Below are 23000 nucleotides of genomic sequence, written 5' to 3'. Positions count from 1 at the left end.
GGAGGCATGGTTTCATAGGTAGGGGCGTGGCCTGGTGGCCTGAATCTACATTTTGTTGCTCCGGGTGTCCCGGGGGTTGGGGGCTGCACCGGGGACTAGTGTGTGAGCGGTGCTGGCTCCTGCACAGTGACATGGCATGGCCACTAGAGATGTGCACCGGAAATTTTTCGGGTTTTGTGTTTTGGTTTTGGGTTCGGTTCCGCGGCCGTGTTTTGGGTTCGAACGCATTTTGGCTAAACCTCACCGAATTTTTTTTGTCGGATTCGGGTGTGTTTTGGATTCGGGTGTTTTTTTCAAAAAACCCTAAAAAACAGCTTAAATCATAGAATTTGGGAGTCATTTTGATCCCAAAGTATTATTAACCTCAATAACCATAATTTCCACTCATTTTCAGTCTATTCTTAACACCTCACACCTCACAATATTATTTTTAGTCCTAAAATTTGCACCGAGGTCGCTGGATGACTAAGCTCAGTGACCCAAGTGGCCGACACAAACACCTGGCCCATCTAGGAGTGGCACTGCAGTGTCACGCATGATGGCCCTTCCAAAAAACACTCCCCAAACAGCACATGACGCAAAGAAAAAAAGAGGCGCAATGAGGTAGCTGTGTGACTAAGCTCAGCGACCCAAGTGGCCGACACAAACACCTGGCCCATCTAGGAGTGGCACTGCAGTGTCACGCAGGATGGCCCTTCCAAAAAACACTCCCCAAACAGCACATGACGCAAAGAAAAAAAGAGGCGCAATGAGGTAGCTGTGTGACTAAGCTCAGCGACCCAAGTGGCCGACACAAACACCTGGCCCATCTAGGAGTGGCACTGCAGTGTCACGCAGGATGGCCCTTCCAAAAAACACTCCCCAAACAGCACATGACGCAAAGAAAAAAAGAGGCGCAACGAGGTAGCTGTGTGACTAAGCTCAGCGACCCAAGTGGACGACACAAACACCTGGCCCATCTAGGAGTGTCACTGCAGTGTCACGCAGGATGGCCCTTCCAAAAAACACTCCCCAAACAGCACATGACGCAAAGAAAAAAAGAGGCGCAATGAGGTAGCTGTGTGACTAAGCTCAGCGACCCAAGTGGCCGACACAAACACCTGGCCCATCTAGGAGTGGCACTGCAGTGTCACGCAGGATGGCCCTTCCAAAAAACACTCCCCAAACAGCACATGACGCAAAGAAAAATAAAAGAAAAAAGAGGTGCAAGGTGGAATTGCCTTGGGCCCTCCCACCCACCCTTATGTTGTATAAACAGGACATGCACACTTTAACCAACCCATCATTTCAGTGACAGGGTCTGCCACACGACTGTGACTGAAATGACGGGTTGGTTTGGACCCCCACCAAAAAAGAAGCAATTAATCTCTCCTTGCACAAACTGGCTCTATAGAGGCAAGATGTCCACCTCATCATCCTCCGATTCATCACCGTGTACATCCCCCTCCTCACAGATTATCAATTCGTCCCCACTGGAATCCACCATCTCAGCTCCCTGTATACTTTGTGGAGGCAATTGCTGCTGGTCAATGTCTCCACGGAGAAATTGATTATAATTCATTTTAATGAACATCATCTTCTCCACATTTTCTGGAAGTAACCTCGTACGCCGATTGCTGACAAGGTGAGCGGCGGCACTAAACACTCTTTCGGAGTACACACTTGTGGGAGGGCAACTTAGGTAGAATAAAGCCAGTTTGTGCAAGGGCCTCCAAATTGCCTCTTTTTCCTGCCAGTATACGTACGGACTGTCTGACGTGCCTACTTGGATGCGGTCACTCATATAATCCTCCACCATTCTTTCAATGGTGAGAGAATCATATGCAGTGACAGTAGACGACATGTCCGTAATCGTTGGCAGGTCCTTCAGTCCGGACCAGATGTCAGCATCAGCAGTCGCTCCAGACTGCCCTGCATCACCGCCAGCGGGTGGGCTCGGAATTCTGAGCCTTTTCCTCGCACCCCCAATTGCGGGAGAATGTGAAGGAGGAGCTGTTGACCGATCAAGTTCCGCTTGACTTGATAATTTTCTCACCAGCAGGTCTTTGAACCCCTGCAGACTTGTGTCTGCCGGAAAGAGAGATACAACGTAGGTTTTAAATCTAGGATCGAGCACGGTGGCCAAAATGTAGTGCTCTGATTTCAACAGATTGACCACCCGTGAATCCTGGTTAAGCGAATGAAGGGCTCCATCCACAAGTCCCACATGCCTAGCGGAATCGCTCTGTCTTAGCTCCTCCTTCAATGTCTCCAGCTTCTTCTGCAAAAGCCTGATGACGGGAATGACCTGACTCAGGCTGGCAGTGTCTGAACTGACTTCACGTGTGGCAAGTTCAAAAGGTTGCAGAACCTTGCACAACGTTGAAATCATTCTCCACTGCGCTTGAGACAGGTGCATTCCACCTCCTATATCGTGGTCAGATGTATAGGCTTAAATGGCCTTTTGCTGCTCCTCCATCCTCTGAAGCATATAGAGGGTTGAATTCCACCTCGTTACCACTTCTTGCTTCAGATGATGGCAGGGCAGGTTCAGGCGTTTTTGGTGTTGCTCCAGTCTTCTGTACGTGGTGCCTGTACGCCGAAAGTGTCCCGCAATTCTTGTGGCCACCGACAGCATCTCTTGCACGCCCCTGTCGTTTTTTAAATAATTCTGCACCACCAAATTCAAGGTATGTGCAAAACATGGGACGTGCTGGAATTTGCCCAGATATAATGCACGCACAATATTGCTGGCGTTGTCCGATGCCACAAATCCACAGGAGAGTCCAATTGGGGTAAGCCATTCTGTGATGATCTTCCTTAGTTGCCGTAAGAGGTTTTCAGCTGTGTGCGTATTCTGGAAAGCGGTGATACAAAGCGTAGCCTGCCTAGGAAAGAGTTGGCGTTTGCGAGATGCTGCTACTGGTGCCGCCGCTGCTGTTCTTGCGGCGGGAGTCAATACATCTACCCAGTGGGCTGTCACAGTCATATAGTCCTGAGTCTGCCCTGCTCCACTTGTCCACATGTCCGTGGTTAAGTGGACATTGGGTACAACTGCATTTTTTAGGACACTGGTGAGTCTTTTTCTGAGGTCTGTGTACATTTTCGGTATCGCCTGCCTAGAGAAATGGAACCTAGATGGTATTTGGTACCGGGGACACAGTACCTCAATCAAGTCTATAGTTGGCTCTGAAGTAATGATGGATACCGGAACCACGTTTCTCACTGCCCAGGATGCCAAGGCCTCAGTTATCCGCTTTGCAGCAGGATGACTGCTGTGATATTTCATCTTCCTTGCAAAAGACTGTTGGACAGTCAATTGCTTGGTGGAAGTAGTAAAAGTGGTCTTACGGCTTCCCCTCTGGGATGACCATCGACTCCCAGCAGCAACAACAGAAGCGCCAGCAGCAGTAGGCGTTACACTCAAGGATGCATCGGAGGAATCCCAGGCAGGAGAGAACTCGTCAGAATTGTCAGTGACATGGCCTGCAGGACTATTGGCATTCCTGGGGAAGGAGGAAATTGACACTGAGGGAGTTGGTGGGGTGGTTTGCGTGAGCTTGGTTACAAGAGGAAGGGATTTACTGGTCAGTGGACTGCTTCCGCTGTCGCCCAAAGTTTTTGAACTTGTCACTGACTTATGATGAATGCGCTGCAGGTGACGTATAAGGGAGGATGTTCCGAGGTGGTTAAGGTCCTTACCCCTACTTATTACAGCTTGACAAAGGCAACACACGGCTTGACACCTGTTGTCCGCATTTCTGTTGAAATACTTCCACACCGAAGAGCTGATTTTTTTGGTATTTTCACCAGGCATGTCAATGGCCATATTCCTCCCACGGACAACAGGTGTCTCGCCGGGTGCCTGACTTAAACAAACCACCTCACCATCAGAATCCTCCTTGTCAATTTCCTCCCCAGCGCCAGCAACACCCATATCCTCCTCATCCTGGTGTACTTCAACACTGACATCTTCAATCTGACTATCAGGAACTGGACTGCGGGTGCTCCTTCCAGCACTTGCAGGGGGCGTGCAAATGGTGGAAGGTGCATGCTCTTCACGTCCAGTGTTGGGAAGGTCAGGCATCGCAACCGACACAATTGGACTCTCCTTGTGGATTTGTGATTTTGAAGAACGCACAGTTCTTTGCTGTGCTTTTGCCAGCTTAAGTCTTTTCATTTTTCTAGCGAGAGGCTGAGTGCTTCCATCCTCATGTGAAGCTGAACCACTAGCCATGAACATAGGCCAGGGCCTCAGCCGTTCCTTGCCACTCCGTGTGGTAAATGGCATATTGGCAAGTTTACGCTTCTCCTCCGACGATTTTTATTTAGATTTTTGAGTCCTTTTTTTACTGATCTTTTGTGTTTTGGATTTTACATGCTCTGTACTATGACATTGGGCATCGGCCTTGGCAGACGACGTTGATGGAATTTCATCGTCTCGGCCATGACTAGTGGCAGCAGCTTCAGCACGAGGTGGAAGTGGATCTTGATCTTTCCCTATTTTTGGAACCTCAACATTTTTGTTCTCCATATTTTAATAGGCACAACTAAAAGGCACCTCAGGTAAACAATGGAGATGGATGGATACTAGTATACTTATGGATGACGAGTGACTGACGACACAGAGGTAGCTACAGCCGTGGACTACCGTACTGCGTCTGCTAGTATAGAGATGATAATTAATGATATAAAAAAAAAATATATATAACTACTGTAGGTATATATAATATAATGACGGACCTGGTGGACACTGTCAGCAGACTGCTAAACTACTAGTATGAAGAAGATAGAAAAAAACTTCCACCACAGGTAGGTAGGTATACAATTATGGACGAGCACTGACGACACAGAGATAGCCACAGCCGTGGACTACCGTACTGCGTCTGCTAGTATAGAGATGATAATTAATGATATAAAAAAAAATATATATAACTACTGTAGGTATATATAATATAATGACGGACCTGGTGTAATTCAGATCTCTTTGTCTCAGGTCTCTCTCCAGCCTAGTTTGCTGTCTGTTTCCACTTCTCTTTTCTTGAGCCACTGCCTTCTATGCCCTTGTGCACTCTCCTGACTTCTCCTGTCTGCTTACTTTGTGCCTTCCAACGCACAATGCAAACTACAGGTAGTGCTGCAGGGCCCACACCCTTTTACCTTGCCTTACAGAGCAGCTCTGGAGCTGTTACAGTGCCCAGCTGCAGCAAGAAATCAGCTTGAATGCTTCAGGTGCTGGGGCATAGCCAACAAGAGCCCCACACCGACGGAGGGTGGAGGTGTTTAATGCAAACTAGGGGTCAGCCAAGCGCCGCAAAAGGCCGCCATGCCCTGCATGCCCCTTTTCTCTTTTCATATGCAGACGAGGGTTGAAGCCAACTTTGACCCACTGCTTGGATGACATCACCATATGCAAATCCATCTGCGGCAGGCCTTCCCCCAGGAATGCTTGCACTAGTTGTTGCATTTGGTTTGTTGTTTGGGGGTGCTTCAGTATTAGGCAGCCTTCTGCCCTCCCATGTTCATCTGAAAATATGTGTTCTCCCTGCAGTTGTTGTCCCCAGATGAGAGTTCCCTTGTGCTGCCTCAGTTGAATCTCCTTTACTTGACAGAGATGTGCCTGAGCAGCGGCCCTCCCCAGCCCTATCCCAAATCATACTTATTTTGCATAGGAGATAACATGGTCATGAAGATTGTTCTCCCAGGGTTAGGTTCATTCATTGCATTCTGGGTATGCTGACCTCTGTGATTTCCCCAAATGTGGGAAACTCAACTGCATTATTTGTGGTAGTGGGGGACTGTGTTTGTGCTTTCCTCTGGTCAGCTCTGGTAAAAGTCAGATTTCTTTGTCTCAGATCTTCCTCTAGCCTTGTTCTTCTTTCAAGAGTTCCCTTGTGCTGCCTCAGTTGGATCTCCTTCACTTGACAGGGGGGTGCCCGAGCAGCGACCCTCCCCAGCTCTAGCCCAACTCCTACTTACCTGCCAGGTTAGATACTATGATCATGAAGTTGCTTCTCCCAGGGCAAGGCTCACCCATTGCACTCTGGGTGTGCTGCCCCTGCGATTTCCCCAAATGTGGGAAACTTGACTGCATAATTTGTGTTTCCCCTAGTCGGCTCTCATATAATTCAGATCTCTTTGTCTCAGGTCTCTCTCCAGCCTAGTTTGCTGTCTGTTTCCACTTCTTTTTTCTTGAGCCCCTCCCTTCTACACCCTTGTGCACTATCCTGACTTCTCCTCCTGTCTGCTTACTTTGTGCCTTCCGATGCACAATGCAAACTACAGGTAGTGCTGCAGGGCCCACACCCTTTTACTTGCCTTACAGAGCAGCTCTGGAGCTGTTACAGTGCCAAGCTGCTGAAAGAAATCAGCTTGAATGCTTCAGGGGCTGGGGCATGGCCAACATGAGCCCCACACCGAAGGAGGGTGGGGGTGTTTAATGCGAACTAAGGGTCATCCAAGCGCCGCAAAAGGGCGCCCTGCCCTGCATACCCCTTTTCTCTTTTCATATGCAGATGAGGGTTCCAGCCAACTTTGGCCCACTGCTTGGATGACATCACTGTATGCAAATCCGTCTTCTGCAGATCTTCCCCCAGGAATGCTTGAACTAGTTGTTGCATTTGGTTTGTTGTTTGGGGGTGCTTCAGTATTAGGCAGCCTTCTGCCCTCCCATGTTCATCTGAAAATATGTGTTCTCCCGGCAGTTGTTGTCCCCAGATGAGAGTTCCTTTGTGCTGCCTCAGTTGAATCTCCTTTACTTGACAGAGATGTGCCTGAGCAGCGGCCCTCCCCAGCCCTTTCCCAAATCATACTTATTTTGCATAGGAGATACCATGGTCATAAAGATTGTTCTCCCAGGGTGAGGTTCATTCATTGCATTCTGGGTATGCTGACCCCTGTGATTTCCCCAAATGTGGGAAACTCAACTGCATTATTTGTGGTAGTGGGGGACTGTGTTTGTGTTTTCCTCTGGTCAGCTCTGGTAAAAGTCAGATTTCTTTGTCTCAGATCTTCCTCTAGCCTTGTTCTTCTTTCGAGAGTTCCATTGTGCTGCCTCAGTTTGATCTCCTTCACTTGACAGGGGGGTACCCAAGCAGCGACCCTCCCCAGCTCTAGCCCAACTCCTACATACCTGCCAGGTGAGATACTATGATCATGAAGGTGCTTCTCCCAGGGCAAGGCTCACCCATTGCACTCTGGGTGTGCTGCTCCTGCGATTTCCCCAAATGTGGGAAACTTGACTGCATAATTTGTGTTTCCCCTGGTCGGCTCTCGTATAATTCAGATCTCTTTGTCTCAGGTCTCTCTCCAGCCTAGTTTGCTGTCTGTTTCCACTTCTCTTTTCTTGAGCCGCTGCCTTCTATGCCCTTGTGCACTCTCCTGACTTCTCCTGTCTGCTTACTTTGTGCCTTCCAACGCACAATGCATACTACAGGTAGTGCTGCAGGGCCCACACCCTTTTACTTGCCTTTCAGAGCAGCTCTGGAGCTGTTACAGTGCCCAGCTGCTGCAAGAAATCAGCTTGAATGCTTCAGGGGCTGGGGCATAGCCAACATGAGCCCCACACCGACGGAGGGTGGAGGTGTTTAATGCGAACTAAGGGTCATCCAAGCGCCGCAAAAGGCCGCCATGCCCTGCATACCCCTTTTCTCTTTTCATATGCAGATGAGGGTTCCAGCCAACTTTGGCCCACTGCTTGGATGACATCACCGTATGCAAATCCGTCTTCTGCAGACCTTTTCCCAGGAATGCTTGTACTAGTTGTTGCATTTGGTTTGTTGTTTGGGGGTGCTTCAGTATTAGGCAGCCTTCTGCTCTCCCATGTTCATCTGAAAATATGTGTTCTCCCTGCAGTTGTTGTCCCCAGATGAGAGTTCCCTTGTGCTGCCTCAGTTGAATCTCCTTTACTTGACAGAGATGTGCCTGAGCAGCGGCCCTCCCCAGCCCTATCCCAAATCATACTTATTTTGCATAGGAGATACCATTGTCATGAAGATTGTTCTCCCAGGGTGAGGTTCATTCATTGCATTCTGGGTATGCTGACCCCTGTGATTTCCCCAAATGTGGGAAACTCGACTGCATTATTTGTGGTAGTGGGGGACTGTGTTTGTGCTTTCCTCTGGTCAGCTCTGGTAAAAGTCAGATTTCTTTGTCTCAGATCTTCCTCTAGCCTTGTTCTTTTTTCGAGAGTTTCCTTGTGCTGCCTCAGTTGGAGCTCCTTCACTTGACAGGGGGGTGCCCGAACAGCGACCCTCCCCAGCTCTAGTCCAACTCCTACTTACCTGCCAGGTGAGATACTATGATCAGGAAGGTGCTTCTCCCAGGGCAAGGCTCACCCAATGCACTCTGGGTGTGCTGCTCCTACGATTTCCCCAAATGTGGGACACTTGATTACATAATTTGTGTTTCCTCTGGTCGGCTCTCGTATAATTCAGATCTCTTTGTCTCAGGTCTCTCTCCAGCCTAGTTTGCTGTCTGTTTCCACTTCTCTTTTCTTGAGCCGCTCCCTTCTATGCCCTTGTGCACTATCCTGACTTCTCCCGTCTGCTTACTTTGTGCCTTCCAAAGCACAATGCAAACTACAGGTAGTGCTGCAGGGCCCACACCCTTTTACTTGCTTTACAGAGCAGCTCTGGAGCTGTTACAGTGCCCAGCTGCTGCAAGAAATCAGCTTGAATGCTTCAGGGGCTGGGGCATAGCCAACATGAGCCCCACACCGAAGGAAGGTGGAGGTGTTTAATGCGAACTAGGGGTCATCCAAGCGCCGCAAAAGGCCGCCATGCCCTGCACACCCCATTTTTATTTTCATATGCAGACGAGGGTTGAAGCCAACTTTGACCCACTGCTTGGATGACATCACCATATGCAAATCCATCTGCTGCAGGCCTTCCCCCAGGAATGCTTGCACTAGTAGTTGCATTTGGTTTGTTGTTTGGGGGTGCTTCAGTATTAGGCAGCCTTCTGCCCTCCCATGTTCATCTGAAAATATGTGTTCTCCCTGCAGTTGTTGTCCCCAGATGAGAGTTCCCTTGTGTTGCCTCAGTTGAATCTCCTTTACTTGACAGAGATGTGCCTGAGCAGCGGCCCTCCCCAGCCCTATCCCAAATCATACTTATTTTGCATAGGAGATACCATGGTCATGAAGATTGTTCTCCCAGGGTGAGGTTCATTCATTGCACTCTGGGTATGCTGACCCCTGTGATTTCCCCAAATGTGGGAAACTCGACTGCATTATTTGTGGTAGTGGGGGACTGTGTTTGTGCTTTCCTCTGGTCAGCTCTGGTAAAAGTCAGATTTCTTTGTCTCAGATCTTCCTCTAGCCTTGTTCTTCTTTCGAGAGTTCCCTTGTGCTGCCTCAGTTGGATCTCCTTCACTTGACAGGGGGTGCCCGAGCAGCAATCCTCCACAGCTCTAGCCCAACTCCTACTTACCTGCCAGGTGAGATACTATGATCTTCACTGTTAGGGCAATCAGGATGTGGAATTCCCTGCCAGGGAAGGTGGTAATGGCGGACTCTGTAATTGGATTTAAAAAAGGAATGGATACATTTCTGAATGAAAAAGCTATCCAAGGTTATAATACTTAAAATATCAACATGGTTAATCCGGGGGTAACATGAGTTATAGTAGTTAACTAGTCATAAAACATTATTCAGCAAGTATGTAGAATCATCACAACTTAAAACAGGTTGAACACGATGGGCAATTTGCCTCTATTCAACCTCAAAAACTATGTTACTATATGTTACTATATTACTATGTTACTGTAGTATACAGAACACCACAATGTAATGAGCAGTGATAGTGAGCACTGATGAGGATACTAGAACTGACACTGAGCAGCAAGATGCAGCACTGGACTATTAGTAATGTACTGTAGTATGCTGAGCACCACAATGCAGCACAAGACAATGAGCAGTGATACTGAGCACTGATGAGGATACTACTGAGAACTGACACTGAGCAGGAGAGACACACTACTAGTATTACTGAGCAGCAATAAGTAACCACTGATACTGAGCACTGATATTGAGATTTCCACTGAGAGAACATAGCCACGTCCTCTCCGCTCTCTCTTCAATGCACGAGTAAAAATGGCGGCAACGCGCAGCTCTTTATATGGAATCCGAATCTCGCGAGAATCCGACAGCGGGATGATGACATTTTCCCTTGTTCAGGTTTTCCGAGTCAGGCGGGAACAACCGAGCCTGCCTCGGACCAGTGTAAACCACGTGGAGTTCGTCGGGAATTCGGTTCTCGGAGAACCGAACCCGCTCCTCTCTACCTTATACCCATCAATTTTTTTATTTTCAATCTAAGCCCCTGCAGTTTTCTGTAAGCATCTGCTTCGCTTTGATGATCAACAAGTCACAAGGGCAAACACTCAGGGCTTGAGGCGTAGATCTTAGGACCAGCTGCTACAAGCATGGCAGAGGTGTCACTATCACTGGTGACACCCAGAGAGGTGGCGAGGGAGATTGTAATGCAGTGCGCGCAGATAAGCAGTGCAATGGTAAAAAGGAGGCATGGTTTCATAGGTAGGGACGTGGCCTGGTGGCCTGAATCTACATTTTGTTGCTCCGGGTGTCCCGGGGGTTGGGGGCTGCACCCGGGGACTAGTGTGTGTGCGGTGCTGGCTCCTGCACAGTGACAGTGCATGGCCACCGAGCATGACGCCTCCATTCTTGACCATGCTGTAATTGCAGTCGCACTGCAGTTCAGCGTGATCATATAAAATGGTGTAGCCTCCTGCTGGTGCAGACTGTATGTGCGCGCAGGAAGCCGCCACCATTTTTGTGATCACAGCGGCTGAATGTGATGTCATACAGCCGCTGTGACCACGCCCCCTGTGTCTCCTCCGTTGCAGACCCCATTTTGAAGCCTTGCCCCCGCACCGCTCCATCCCTGACTTGGAAATGGAGTGTTGCTGACCCCCCTCTCCCCCCCCCCCCGCCCCGATTGACAGGCAGAGGCGATCGCATTCTCTGCGGGGTGCCGCAGAAAATGCAGGCACATGCGTATGCTCTTAGCAATTTTTGCAGTTGGATCGCTTATTGTGATTGCAATCCAACCTGAATCAGGCCCTATTACCTATCACAATGCGCTGCGGGCAGTACAAAATTGGGTTAATATAGGAGTAAAACTCCCAGACCTGTGCTCCTTAACTGTACCTGGTGGCTAGTGGAGCGGCTGCCCAGTAATCAGTGTCCACGCCAGTGCGCACACGGTCCACCCCCTACGGCCACGCTCCCCTTCATCAGCGGCCTCGTGATCCGGAAGGGCGGTGTGTGTGTGACTGACCTTAGGAAGAAACTGGAGCCTCCGCTGCAGTGACCCAGCAACCAGGGCACGGGAGTATACAGCGCCGCTGGGAGTGATGAAGCTGCAGTAAAGATGTCTATTAGACCTAGCCTGCTGCAGCCCTTGTAGATTCTCATAAAACAAGTTCTTCTTTTCTTGTCAAAATTAATAGCTAAGAATAGGCTGCTTGAGGCAGGCCCCTGTTAAGAGGCCTGCTACTGAAGGCACCAACTACAAACTGAGCTCCCTGTTCATGGAAGCGGGGTTATAGAGGAGAATGCACTGAGCATCTTGGGAACAGTCAAAAGCTTTGAGCCGGTTGGTGCCTCAGATCAAGATCCTACTCTACACCCCAATGTGAATCCTTGTGGAGTCCAGTGTACCCCACAGAAGAAATTAATGTGTCACACCCATTGGCAGCAACCTTAGAATAGCTGCTGACGGGCACAATTGAGAAAGGAAGGGGGGGGGGGGGCATTTGAATCCAGCACATAGATGCAATTCAAATATGTAATTTGTACCTTCCTATTTTAAAATATAATGGATGAACCTCACCCTGTGAGAACAATCTTCATGATCAAGAGATCTCATATGCAAAATAAGTATGAGTTGGGATAGGGCTGGGGAGGGTGGCTGCTCGGGCAGCCCCTCCCCCGTCAAGTTAAGGAGATTCAACTGAGGACGCACAAGGGAACTCTCGTCTGGGGACAACAACTGCAGGGAGACCACATCTGTTCAGATGAACATGGGAGGGTGGAAGGCTGCCTAATATTGAAGCACCATCAAATATCAAACCATATGCAACAACTAGTACAAGCATTCCAGGGGGAAGGTCTGCAGAAGACGGATTTGCATACGGTGATGTCATCCAAGCAGTGGACCAAAGTTGGCTGGAACCCTCATCTGCATATGAAAAGAGAAAAGGGGCATGCAGGGCATGGCGGCCTTTTGCGGTGCTTGGATGACCCCTAGTTCGCATTAAACACCCCCACCCTCCTTTGGTGTGGGGCTCATGTTGGCCATGCCCCATCCCCTGAAGCATTCAAGCTGATTTCTTGCAGCAGCTGGGCACTGTAACAGCTCCAGAGCTGTTCTGTAAGGCAAGTAAAAGGGTGTGGGCCCTGCAGCACCACCTGTAGTTCGCATTGTGCGTTGGAAGGCACAAAGTAAGCAGACGGGAGGAGAAGTCAGGATAGTGCGCAAGGGCATCCTTTTCTCTTAGTCCGTAGAGGATGCTGGGGTCACATTAAGAACCATGGGGTATAGACGGGATCCGCAAGAGACATGGGCACTTTAAGACTTTCAAAGGGTGTGAACTGGCTCCTCCCTCTATGCCCCTCCTCCAGACTCCAGTTATAGGAACTGAGCCCAGGGAGACGGACATTTCGAGGAAAGGATTTATTGTTAAACTAAGGTGAGCATCTTACCAGCTCACACCTTAAGCATGCCGCAGAATGTGGCATTCAACAGAACACAAGCCAACGGCATGAACAATTGCAGCAAAAAGCTGACCAGAACCATAACACAACATGTGTATAACCACAAGTAATAACTGCAGACACAGTATGGACTGGGACGGGTGCCCAGCATCCTCTACGGACTAAGAGAAAAGGATTTACCGGTAGGTATTAAAATCCTATTTTCTCATACGACCTAGAGGATGCTGGGGTCACATTAAGAACCATGGGGTTATACCAAAGCTCTTGAACGGGTGGGAGAGTGCGTACGACTCTGCAGCACCGAATGACCCAACTTGAGGTTATCATCAGCCAAGGTATCAAACTTGTAAAACTTAGCAAAAGTGTTTACTAAATAGCTGCTCGGCAAAATTGCAATGCCGAGACTCCCCGACCAGCTGCCCAGGATGAACCCACCTTTCTAGTAGAATGGGTCTTCACCTATTTCAGTAACGGCAATCCTGCCGTGGAATGAGCATGCTGAATCTTACCACAGATCCAGCGCATAATGGTCTACATGGAAGCAGGACACCCAATCCTGTTGGGAGCATACAGGACAAACAGAGCCTCTGTTTTCCTAATCTGAACCGTTCTGGTGACATAAATTTTCAAAGTTCTGACCACAGCCAGAGACTTTGACTCAACGAAGGTGTCAGTGGCCAAAGGCACCATGTGGAAAGATGAACCACCTTCGGCAGAAATTGTTGACGTGTCCTCAATTCTGCTCTATCTTCATGAAAGATCAAATAAAGGCTCTTGTGATACTGCATGGTTTGTACTGTTTTCCATGTGCTCCCAGATCTTTCAAGCAAGTAGCATGGTCAAGAAAGTTCTGTTTGAAAAGTAACAACATTTACTGTCATTGTTATAGAATTTGGGAGAAAAAACAAGAAGAAATCTGCACTGTTGACGCACTGGACAGAATGAATGAATCATAAAATATAACCTTTATTAAGTATGTATTAAAATTGGATAAATATTAATATTATTATCCCAAACTGCAGTGAAACATAAAGGTTAAAATCACAGAACTAACATACATGTGCATAAGAAGAATAAAGAGATGTGAAAAAAAGGTTTAAAAAGCGTGTCCGTGTGTGATTATTTTTGAAGGCACAACCCTGGCGGGGTTGTTTATATAGATATATATGTTGCTAATAATCACTTTCTAGCGTAATGTTATTAAATAGCTGTTAGTATCTATGTCGTCAGGTACCACTGGGTCGTATCCTATATACTCCCTTCACTCAATAGGGGTTACCTCCCGGGAAGCCATCCCCATTGGCGAATTTGTGGGGGTGATTGAGTATAACCGGTAAGCTAACCTCCAATTTGTGGGGTGCTTAGGTAGATGGGGATCACTTATTTCTCTGTGTCCCCTAAGACTATATTCCTAAATTCAATACCATAGGGGGATAGCTTTCTATATCGGATAAGGAATCACTTGATAGGGAAATCTCTATGCATCATGGAAAGATCATATTTATTAATATCCAAACTAAAAAAATGATGAATAGCTTTAATTTAGCTGTTTAGATATAGTTAATTGGCGAGATATACCAACAGGTGCGGTTGCCTTAAGGAATATGGCAATTCCAATATAAATAGCAGCCCTCCTTCATATAATCAGCCAGATCTTATTAAATCTGGTCCAGATATAGCCGTTCAGATATACTTAATTGACAACATATATCAATCGGTGGGGTTGCCTTAAGGAATATAGCAATTCCAATTCTCATATAAATAGCAACCTTCCTTCATATATTCAGCCAGATCTTATTTAATCTGATCTAGGCGTAGGCAATAATGCTTTCCTTAGAGGTATAGCCACCTCAATTCTTATTAGGAAGCAAAGTGTCTGTCATAATGGTTTATCCAATTCATCTAAGAAATAATATATTCCATGTGTCAGAGATTCATTACTCTCTATTTACACTGTTAAAGAGTTAATTCTTATTATGTTACAGTGTAATGAAATTATCATATAGGGAGATGTGGCAATTCCATGTGCTATATATATAATAACCCTTAGTGGTCCAGATTCCACAATGAGGAATTTTCTTATAAACCGCTGAAACACACAGCTGTTTGACTGACTTCCAAATATATCTATCTCACTTTGTAACAGTCTTATGATAGAGAAACTGTTACATATTCGGTCACTTAGTTATCTAAAGGTAAACAGACTCAGTGTGAGGGTAATATAATATATCAAATGCGCTGTCAATAATCGTGGTAACTGGTGTAATAATGTGGTATATTGAGTATGCTAGTAAGGCATATAACTGCTCTCCAGCCTTTAAGTGTTACCAATCAATTTGTTACACTGTAAAGGATTTATGGTGTCCTGTTAGGACATGCAGCTGCTAGGCTGACTCAAAGATTTATCCATTTGTAACAATTATGTAACAGTTATATACATGTTACTGGTATTACATAGAAATAGTATGACACAGGCCAGCAGTCCCATGTGTCTAGATTCCACAATAGGAGATTTTCTTTGTCTTATAAACTGCTGGAACACACAGCTGCTAGACTGACTTCAAATATATATATTACTTTGTAACAGTCTTATAGTAAAGAGACTGTTACACACTGTCATTTAGTTATCTCAAGGTTAGCAGATTCTGTGTGAGGATAGTGTTCTGTTAGAACATGCAGCTGCTAGGCTGACTCATAGAAAATGTATCCATTTGTAACAAATGACACATACAGCATTAAATTAATATCTATAGCAGCCCATGTGACATCTCTACTCTTATCATAATTGTCTGGTTATTGCCAATCTGGACAGCAGGAGTGATATATATTCACTAGTCCCAATATCCCATCATATAAATATACCCACACTGATATACTTTCTTATCAAGAGTTATTAGTAGCTATCTGTATGCACTTTAGACATTGTAATTGCTAAGTGACATCATATCTAGTGTATTCCTTTCTTATAGCTCAGCTTCTATTCCCTATTAGTGGAGACTAACAGCTAACATCATAATCATATATTTTTGTTTTATAACATTTCACATGAGTCAAATACACGAGGACACGCCGTGCCCTACACGCGTGTTTCACTGCATCTATGGCAACTTACATTAAAGCTAACAAGAAAGCACACTCGTTCTGTCTTTAAACAGATAAAAGAAACCCCAATAATATGGGGCATGCAAAAATTTAGATAAAACTCAGTTTTGCTCCTCTCCACGGAAATCTTTAGTAAAAGGCGAAAAATTTGTTCGTTCTGAAGAGAAACCAGAGCATGACCAAGATTCCACCTGTCGCCTGAGTGCCATGCCAGCAGTCCTCATTCAGCTCAAAGTGAGCACCCAATATGAAAGAAAGAAAGCAGATTTCTCACCAGGCTTCCCCTTGCTATAAGCATGGTTTGTACTCTTTTCCATGTGCTCCCAGATCTTTCAAGCAATTAGTATGGTCAAGAAAGTTCTGCTTGAAAAGAAACAGACATTTACTGTCATTGTTATACAAATAAACTTACATTAAAGCCAACAAGAAAGCTCACTCGTTCTGTCTTTAAACTGATAAAAGAAACTCCAATAATATGGGGCATGCAAAAATTGAGATAAAACTCAGTTTTGCTCCTCTCCACGGATAATCTTTAATAAAAGGCGAAAGATTTGTTCATTCTGAAGAGAAACCAGAGCATGACCAAGATTCCACCTGTCGCCTGAGTGCCATGCCAGCAGTCCTCATTCAGATCAAAGTGAGCGCCCAATTTGAAAGAAAGCAGATTTCTCACCTGGCTTCTCCTTGCTATAAGCATGGTTTGTACTGTATTCCATGTGCTCCCAGATCTTTCAAGTAAGTAGCATGGTCAAGAAAGTTCTGTTTGAAAAGAAACAAACATTTACTGTAATTTCTATGCAAATGAGCTTTCATTAAAGCACACTCATTCTATCTTTAAACCGATAAAAGAAACCCCAAAAAGATGGGGCATGCAAAAATTGAGGTAAAACTCAGTTTTGCTCCTCTCCACGGAAATCTTTAGTAAAAGGCGAAAGATTTGTTCGTTCTGAAGAGAAACCAGAGCATGACCAAGATTTTCATCTGAAAATATGTGTTCTCCCTGCAGTTGTTGTCCCCAGATGAGAGTTCCCTTGTGCTGCCTCAGTTGAATCTCCTTTACTTGACAGAGATGTGCCTGAGCAGCGGCCCTCCCCAGCCCTATCCCAAATCATACTTATTTTGCATAGGAGATACCATGGTCATGAAGATTGTTCTCCCAGGGTGAGGTTCATTCATTGCATTCTGGGTATGCTGACCCCTGTGATTTCCCCAAATGTGGGAAACTCGACTGCATTATTTGTGGTAGTGGGGGACTGTGTTTGTGCTTTCCTCTGGTCAGCTCTGGTAAAAGTCAGATTTCTTTGTCTCAGATCTTCCTCTAGCCTTGTTCTTCTTTCGAGAGTTCCCTTGTGCTGCCTCAGTTGGATCTCCTTCACTTGACAGGGGGTGCCCGAGCAGCAATCCTCCACAGCTCTAGCCCAACTCCTACTTACCTGCCAGGTGAGATACTATGATCTTCACTGTTAGGGCAATCAGGATGTGGAATTCCCTGCCAGGGAAGGTGGTAATGGCGGACTCTGTAATTGGATTTAAAAAAGGAATGGATACATTTCTGAATGAAAAAGCTATCCAAGGTTATAATACTTAAAATATCAACATGGTTAATCCGGGGGTAACATGAGTTATAGTAGCTAACTAGTCATAAAACATTATTCAGCAAGTATGTAGAATCATCACAACTTAAAACAGGTTGAACACGATGGGCAATTTGCCTCTATTCAACCTCAAAAACTATGTTACTATATGTTACTATATTACTATGTTACTGTAGTATACAGAAAACCAAAATGCAATGAACAGTGATAGTGAGCACTGATGAGGATACTAGAACTGACACTGAGCAGCAAGATGCAGCACTGGACTATTAGTAATGTACTGTAGTATGCTGAGCACCACAATGCAGCACAAGACAATGAGCAGTGATCTGAGCACTGATGAGGATACTACTGAGAACTGACACTGAGCAGGAGAGACACACTACTAGTATTACTGAGCAGCAATAAGTAACCACTGATACTGAGCACTGCTATTGAGATTTCCACTGAGAGAACATAGCCACGTCCATTCCGCTCTCTCTTCAATGCACGAGTAAAAATGGCGGCAACGCGCAGCTCTTTATATGGAATCCGAATCTCGCGAGAATCCGACAGCGGGATGATGACATTTTCCCTTGTTCAGGTTTTCCGAGTCAGGCGGGAACAACCGAGCCTGCCTCGGACCAGTGTAAACCACGTGGAGTTCGTGGGGAATTCGGTTCTCGGAGAACCGAACCCGCTCCTCTCTACCTTATACCCATCAATTTTTTTATTTTCAATCTAAGCCCCTGCAGTTTTCTGTAAGCATCTGCTTCGCTATGATGATCAACAAGTCACAAGGGCAAACACTCAGGGCTTGAGGCGTAGATCTTAGGACCAGCTGCTACAAGCATGGCAGAGGTGTCACTATTACTGGTGACACCCAGAGAGGTGGCGAGGGAGATTGTAATGCAGTGCGCGCAGATAAGCAGCGCAATGGTAAAAAGGAGGCATGGTTTCATAGGTAGGGACGTGGCCTGGTGGCCTGAATCTACATTTTGTTGCTCCGGGTGTCCCGGGGGTTGGGGACTGCACCCGGGGACTAGTGTGTGAGCGGTGCTGGCTCCTGCACAGTGAAAAGGCATGGCCACCCAGCATGACGCCTCCCTTCTTGACCATGCTGTAATTGCAGTCGCACTGCAGTTCAGCGTGATCACAAAAAATGGTGTAGCCTCCTGCTGGTGCAGACTGTATGTGCGCGCAGGAAGCCGCCACCATTTTTGTGATCACAGCGGCTGAATGTGATGTCATACAGCCGCTGTGACCACGCCCCCTGTGTCTCCTCCATTGCAGACCCCATTTTGAAGCCTTGCACCCGCACCGCTCCATCCCTCACTTGGAAATGGAGTGTTGCTGACCCACCTATCCCCCCCCCCCCCGCCCCGATTGACAGGCAGAGGCGATCGCATTCTCTGCGGGGTGCCGCAGAAAATGCAGGCACATGCGTATGCTCTTAGCAATTTTTGCAGTTGGATCGCTTATTGTGATTGCAATCCAACCTGAATCAGGCCCTATTACCTATCACAATGCGCTGCGGGCAGTACAAAATTGGGTTAATATAGGAGAAAAACCCCCAGACCTGTGCTCCTTAACTGTACCTGGTGGCTAGTGGAGCGGCTGCCCAGTAATCAGTGTCCACGCCAGTGCGCACACGGTCCACCCCCTACGGCCACGCTCCCCTTCAACAGCGGCCTCGTGATCCGGAAGGGTGGTGTGTGTGTGACTGACCTTAGGATGAAACCGGAGCCTCCGCTGCAGTGACCCAGCAACCAGGGCACGGGAGTATACAGCGTCGCTGGGAGTGATGAAGCTGCAGTAAAGATGTCTATTAGACCTAGCCTGCTGCAGCCCTTGTAGATTCTCATAAAACAAGTTCTTCTTTTCTTGTCAAAATTTATAGCTAAGAATAGGCTGCCTGAGGCAGGCCCCTGTTAAGTGGCCTGCTACTGAAGGCACCAACTACAAACTGAGCTCCCTGTTCATGGAAGCGGGGTTATAGAGGAGAATGCACTGAGCATCTTGGGAACAGTCAAAAGCTTTGAGCCGGTTGGTGCCTCAGATCAAGATCCTACTCTACACCCCAATGTGAATCCTTGTGGAGTCCAGTGTACCCCACAGAAGAAATTAATGTGTCACACCCATTGGCAGCAACCTTAGAATAGCTGCTGACGGGCACAATTGAGAATGGAAGGGGGGGGGGGGACATTTGAATCCAGCACATAAATGCAATTCAAATATGTAATTTGTACCTTCCTATTTTAAAATATAATGGATGAACCTCACCCTGTGAGAACAATCTTCATGATCAAGAAATCTCATATGCAAAATAAGTATGAGTTGGGATAGGGCTGGGGAGGGTGTCTGCTCTGGCAGCCCCTCCCCCGTCAAGTTAAGGAGATTCAACTGAGGAAGCACAAGGGAACTCTCGTCTGGGGACAACAACTGCAGGGAGACCACATATTTTCAGATGAACATGGGAGGGCGGAAGGCTGCCTAATACTGAAGCACCATCAAATATCAAACCATATGCAACATCTAGTACAAGCATTCCTGGGGGAAGGTCTGCAGCAGACGGATTTGCATACAGTGATGTTATCCAAGCAGTGGGCCAAAGTTGGCTGGAACCCTCATCTGCATATGAAAAGAGAAAAGGGGCGTGCAGGGCATGGCGGCCTTTTGCAGTGCTTGGATGACCCCTAGTTCTCATTAAACACCCCCACCCTCCTTTGGTGTGGGGCTCATGTTGGCCATGCCCCATCCCCTGAAGCATTCAAGCTGATTTCTTGCAGCAGCTGGGCACTGTAACAGCTCCAGAGCTGTTCTGTAAGGCAAGTAAAAGGGTGTGGGCCCTGCAGCACCACCTGTAGTTCGCATTGTGCGTTGGAAGGCACAAAGTAAGCAGACGGGAGGAGAAGTCAGGATAGTGCGCAAGGGCATCCTTTTCTCTTAGTCCGTAGAGGATGCTGGGGTCACATTAAGAACCATGGGGTATAGACGGGATCCGCAAGAGACATGGGCACTTTAAGACTATCAAAGGGTGTGAACTGGCTCCTCCCTCTATGCCCCTCCTCCAGACTCCAGTTATAGGAACTGTGCCCAGGGAGACGGACATTTCGAGGAAAGGATTTATTGTTAAACTAAGGTGAGCATCTTACCAGCTCACACCTTAAGCATGCCGCAGAACGTGGCATTCAACAGAACACAAGCCAACGGCATGAACAATTGCAGCGTGGCCTAAGTAAAAGGGGGTGTGACTTCGCGGGAGGACCCGCGATCGCGAGTCACGCCCCCGTTTTCGGCACTGAGGGGGCATGCCCAGCGCTCTGTGAGCCGCTGGCATGCCACCTCTCCCTCTGACTTCAGTGAATAGACGCTGTGCGCATGCGCACAGCGTCTATTCACCGCTGCTCTGCTAAGCAGGGCAGCGACAGACAGAGCCTCCCAACTGTCCTCCCCACCGCGGGACACTGCGGCCCGCAGGTGGGACAGCGGGACAGTCCCCAAAAAACGGGACTGTCCCGCGAAAATCGGGACAGTTGGGAGGTATGATATGGGGCATGCAAAAATTGAGATAAAACTCAGTTTTGCTCCTCTCCACGGAAATCTTTAATAAAAGGCGAAATATTTGTTAGTTCTGAAGAGAAACCAGAGCATGACCAAGATTCCACCTGTCGCCTGAGTGCCATGCCAGCAGTTCTCATTCAGCTGAAAGTGAGCACCCAATTTGAATGAAAGAAAGCAGATTTCTCACCAGGCTTACCCTTGCTATAAACATGGTTTGTACTCTTTTCCATGTGCTCCCAGATCTTTCAAGCAATTAGTGTGGTCAAGAAAGTTCTGTTTGAAAAGAAACAAACATTTACTGTAATTTCTATGCAAATGAGCTTACATTAAAGCACACTCGTTCTATCTTTAAACAGATAAAATAAAACCCCAATAAGATGGGGCAAGGAAAAAATGAGATAAAACTCAGTTTTGCTCCTCTCCACGGAAATCTTTAGTAAAAGGCGAAAGATTTGTTCGTTCTGAAGAGAAACCAGAGCATGACCAAGATTCCACCTGTCGCCTGAGTGCCATGCCAGCAGTTCTTATTCAGCTCAAAGTGAGCACCCAATTTGAAAGAAAGAAAGCAGATTTCTCACCAGGCTTCCCCTAGCTATAAACATGGTTTGTATTTTTTTCCATGTGTTCCCAGATCTTTCAAGCAATTAGTATAGTCAAGAAAGTTCTGTTTGAAAAGAAACAAACATTTACTGTCATTTCTATGCAAATGAGCTTACATTAAAGCACACTCGTTCTATCTTTAAACCGATAAAATAAAACCCCAATAAGATGGGGCATGCAAAATTTGAGATAAAACTCAGTTTTGCTCCTCTCCATGGAAATCTTTAGTAAAAGGCGAAAGATTTGTTCGTTCTGAAGAGAAACCAGAGCATGACCAAGATTCCACCTGTCGCCTGAGTGCCATGCCAGCCAGGGCCGGCTCCAGGCCTACTAGCACCCTGAGCGAGAAAATGTAAAAGTGCCCCCCCCCATGCGCGCGCCGAAGGCGCGCGCGCCCTTGGAAAAGTGGGCGTGGCCTCTTGAAAAAGTGGGCGTGGTCTCGTCCCCCAGCAGTGCCAGCTACACATGACATGCCCTCCAGCAGTGCCAGCTACACGTGCTAGTGTTCACTTTTTAGGGCAGGTTGCTGATCACAGGGAGGGCACATTTTTAAGTTAGGTGGGCAAAATGATGTACATACTGTAATGCTTGTTGTTCCCATGTCCACACGCTAAAGCATGGACAGTGCGCGCCGAAGGCGCGCAGCAAAAATTTAGGGGAGTTACTTCGTGGGGAAGGTGCGTAGCCACATTATAGTGGCAATTCACATTACACCACACAGTAGTGCAGCTAATACACATTGCACCAGGTAGAACCTCCTATAAGAGCACGTTAGACACATTGCGCCAGGTAGAGCACTGAGACACACTGCCCAGCCACAGACGCCTAGCGGGAACACTACATGATATGCCCCCCAGCAGTGCCAGCTACACATGACATGCCCCCCAGCAGTGCCAGCTACACGTGACATGCCCCCCAGCAGTGCCAGCTACATAAATGGCCACACAGTTCCAGATGGATAAATGCCCCCACAGCGCAGATATGCCCCCACAGTGCCACATACATTAATGCCCTCACAGTGCAAGATATGCCCCCACAGTGCAAGAAATGTCCCCACAGTGCAAGAAATGCCCCCACAGTGCAAGAAATGCCCCCACGGTGCCAGATACATAAATGCCCCCACGGTGCCAGATACATAAATGCCCCCACGGTGCCAGATACATAAATGCCCCCACGGTGCCTGATACATAAATGCCCCCACGGTGCCAGATACATAAATGCCCCCACGGTGCCAGATACATAAATGCCCCCACGGTGCCAGATACATAAATGTCCCCACGGTGCCTGATACATAAATGCCCCCACGGTGCATGATACATAAATGCCCCCACGGTGCATGATACATAAATGCCCCCACGGTGCCTGATACATAAATGCCCCCACGGTGCCTGATACATAAATGCCCCCACAGAGCCAGATAAATGCCCCCACAGTGCCAGATA

General features: G+C 47.3%; 13 non-coding genes and 1 pseudogene across 13 annotated transcripts; 8 read left to right on the top strand and 6 right to left on the bottom strand.

Annotated features, from left to right (window-relative positions):
* The first annotated feature begins 5634 nt into the window (after nt 1-5634).
* Nucleotides 5635-5798, top strand: LOC135009039 (U1 spliceosomal RNA). Its single transcript, XR_010208629.1, has one exon. It is a non-coding gene; the product is annotated as a U1 spliceosomal RNA (small nuclear RNA).
* A 152-nt stretch (nt 5799-5950) lies between these two features.
* LOC135009214 (U1 spliceosomal RNA) lies at nt 5951-6085 on the top strand (annotated as a pseudogene).
* A 702-nt stretch (nt 6086-6787) lies between these two features.
* On the top strand, nt 6788-6951 carry LOC135009305 (U1 spliceosomal RNA). Its single transcript, XR_010208863.1, has one exon. It is a non-coding gene; the product is annotated as a U1 spliceosomal RNA (small nuclear RNA).
* A 152-nt stretch (nt 6952-7103) lies between these two features.
* On the top strand, nt 7104-7266 carry LOC135009161 (U1 spliceosomal RNA). The gene has a single exon (XR_010208743.1). It is a non-coding gene; the product is annotated as a U1 spliceosomal RNA (small nuclear RNA).
* A 671-nt stretch (nt 7267-7937) lies between these two features.
* LOC135009009 (U1 spliceosomal RNA) lies at nt 7938-8101 on the top strand. The gene has a single exon (XR_010208599.1). It is a non-coding gene; the product is annotated as a U1 spliceosomal RNA (small nuclear RNA).
* Nucleotides 8102-8253: 152 nt separating this feature from the next.
* LOC135009219 (U1 spliceosomal RNA) lies at nt 8254-8416 on the top strand. The gene has a single exon (XR_010208787.1). It is a non-coding gene; the product is annotated as a U1 spliceosomal RNA (small nuclear RNA).
* Nucleotides 8417-9087: 671 nt separating this feature from the next.
* Nucleotides 9088-9251, top strand: LOC135009296 (U1 spliceosomal RNA). Its single transcript, XR_010208854.1, has one exon. It is a non-coding gene; the product is annotated as a U1 spliceosomal RNA (small nuclear RNA).
* A 6630-nt stretch (nt 9252-15881) lies between these two features.
* Nucleotides 15882-15997, bottom strand: LOC135009244 (U5 spliceosomal RNA). The gene has a single exon (XR_010208804.1). It is a non-coding gene; the product is annotated as a U5 spliceosomal RNA (small nuclear RNA).
* A 286-nt stretch (nt 15998-16283) lies between these two features.
* On the bottom strand, nt 16284-16400 carry LOC135009287 (U5 spliceosomal RNA). The gene has a single exon (XR_010208845.1). It is a non-coding gene; the product is annotated as a U5 spliceosomal RNA (small nuclear RNA).
* Nucleotides 16401-16670: 270 nt separating this feature from the next.
* Nucleotides 16671-16786, bottom strand: LOC135009241 (U5 spliceosomal RNA). Its single transcript, XR_010208801.1, has one exon. It is a non-coding gene; the product is annotated as a U5 spliceosomal RNA (small nuclear RNA).
* A 144-nt stretch (nt 16787-16930) lies between these two features.
* LOC135009091 (U1 spliceosomal RNA) lies at nt 16931-17094 on the top strand. The gene has a single exon (XR_010208680.1). It is a non-coding gene; the product is annotated as a U1 spliceosomal RNA (small nuclear RNA).
* Nucleotides 17095-20935: 3841 nt separating this feature from the next.
* On the bottom strand, nt 20936-21048 carry LOC135009289 (U5 spliceosomal RNA). Its single transcript, XR_010208847.1, has one exon. It is a non-coding gene; the product is annotated as a U5 spliceosomal RNA (small nuclear RNA).
* A 275-nt stretch (nt 21049-21323) lies between these two features.
* LOC135009265 (U5 spliceosomal RNA) lies at nt 21324-21439 on the bottom strand. The gene has a single exon (XR_010208823.1). It is a non-coding gene; the product is annotated as a U5 spliceosomal RNA (small nuclear RNA).
* Nucleotides 21440-21714: 275 nt separating this feature from the next.
* Nucleotides 21715-21830, bottom strand: LOC135009267 (U5 spliceosomal RNA). The gene has a single exon (XR_010208825.1). It is a non-coding gene; the product is annotated as a U5 spliceosomal RNA (small nuclear RNA).
* Between the last annotated feature and the right edge of the window lie 1170 nt (nt 21831-23000).

Source organism: Pseudophryne corroboree, unplaced genomic scaffold, assembly GCF_028390025.1.
Source record: "Pseudophryne corroboree isolate aPseCor3 unplaced genomic scaffold, aPseCor3.hap2 scaffold_225, whole genome shotgun sequence".
Taxonomy (NCBI): domain Eukaryota; kingdom Metazoa; phylum Chordata; class Amphibia; order Anura; family Myobatrachidae; genus Pseudophryne; species Pseudophryne corroboree.
Note: the sequence above shows the minus strand (reverse complement) of the source record. Positions and strands in the feature narration are given on the sequence as shown.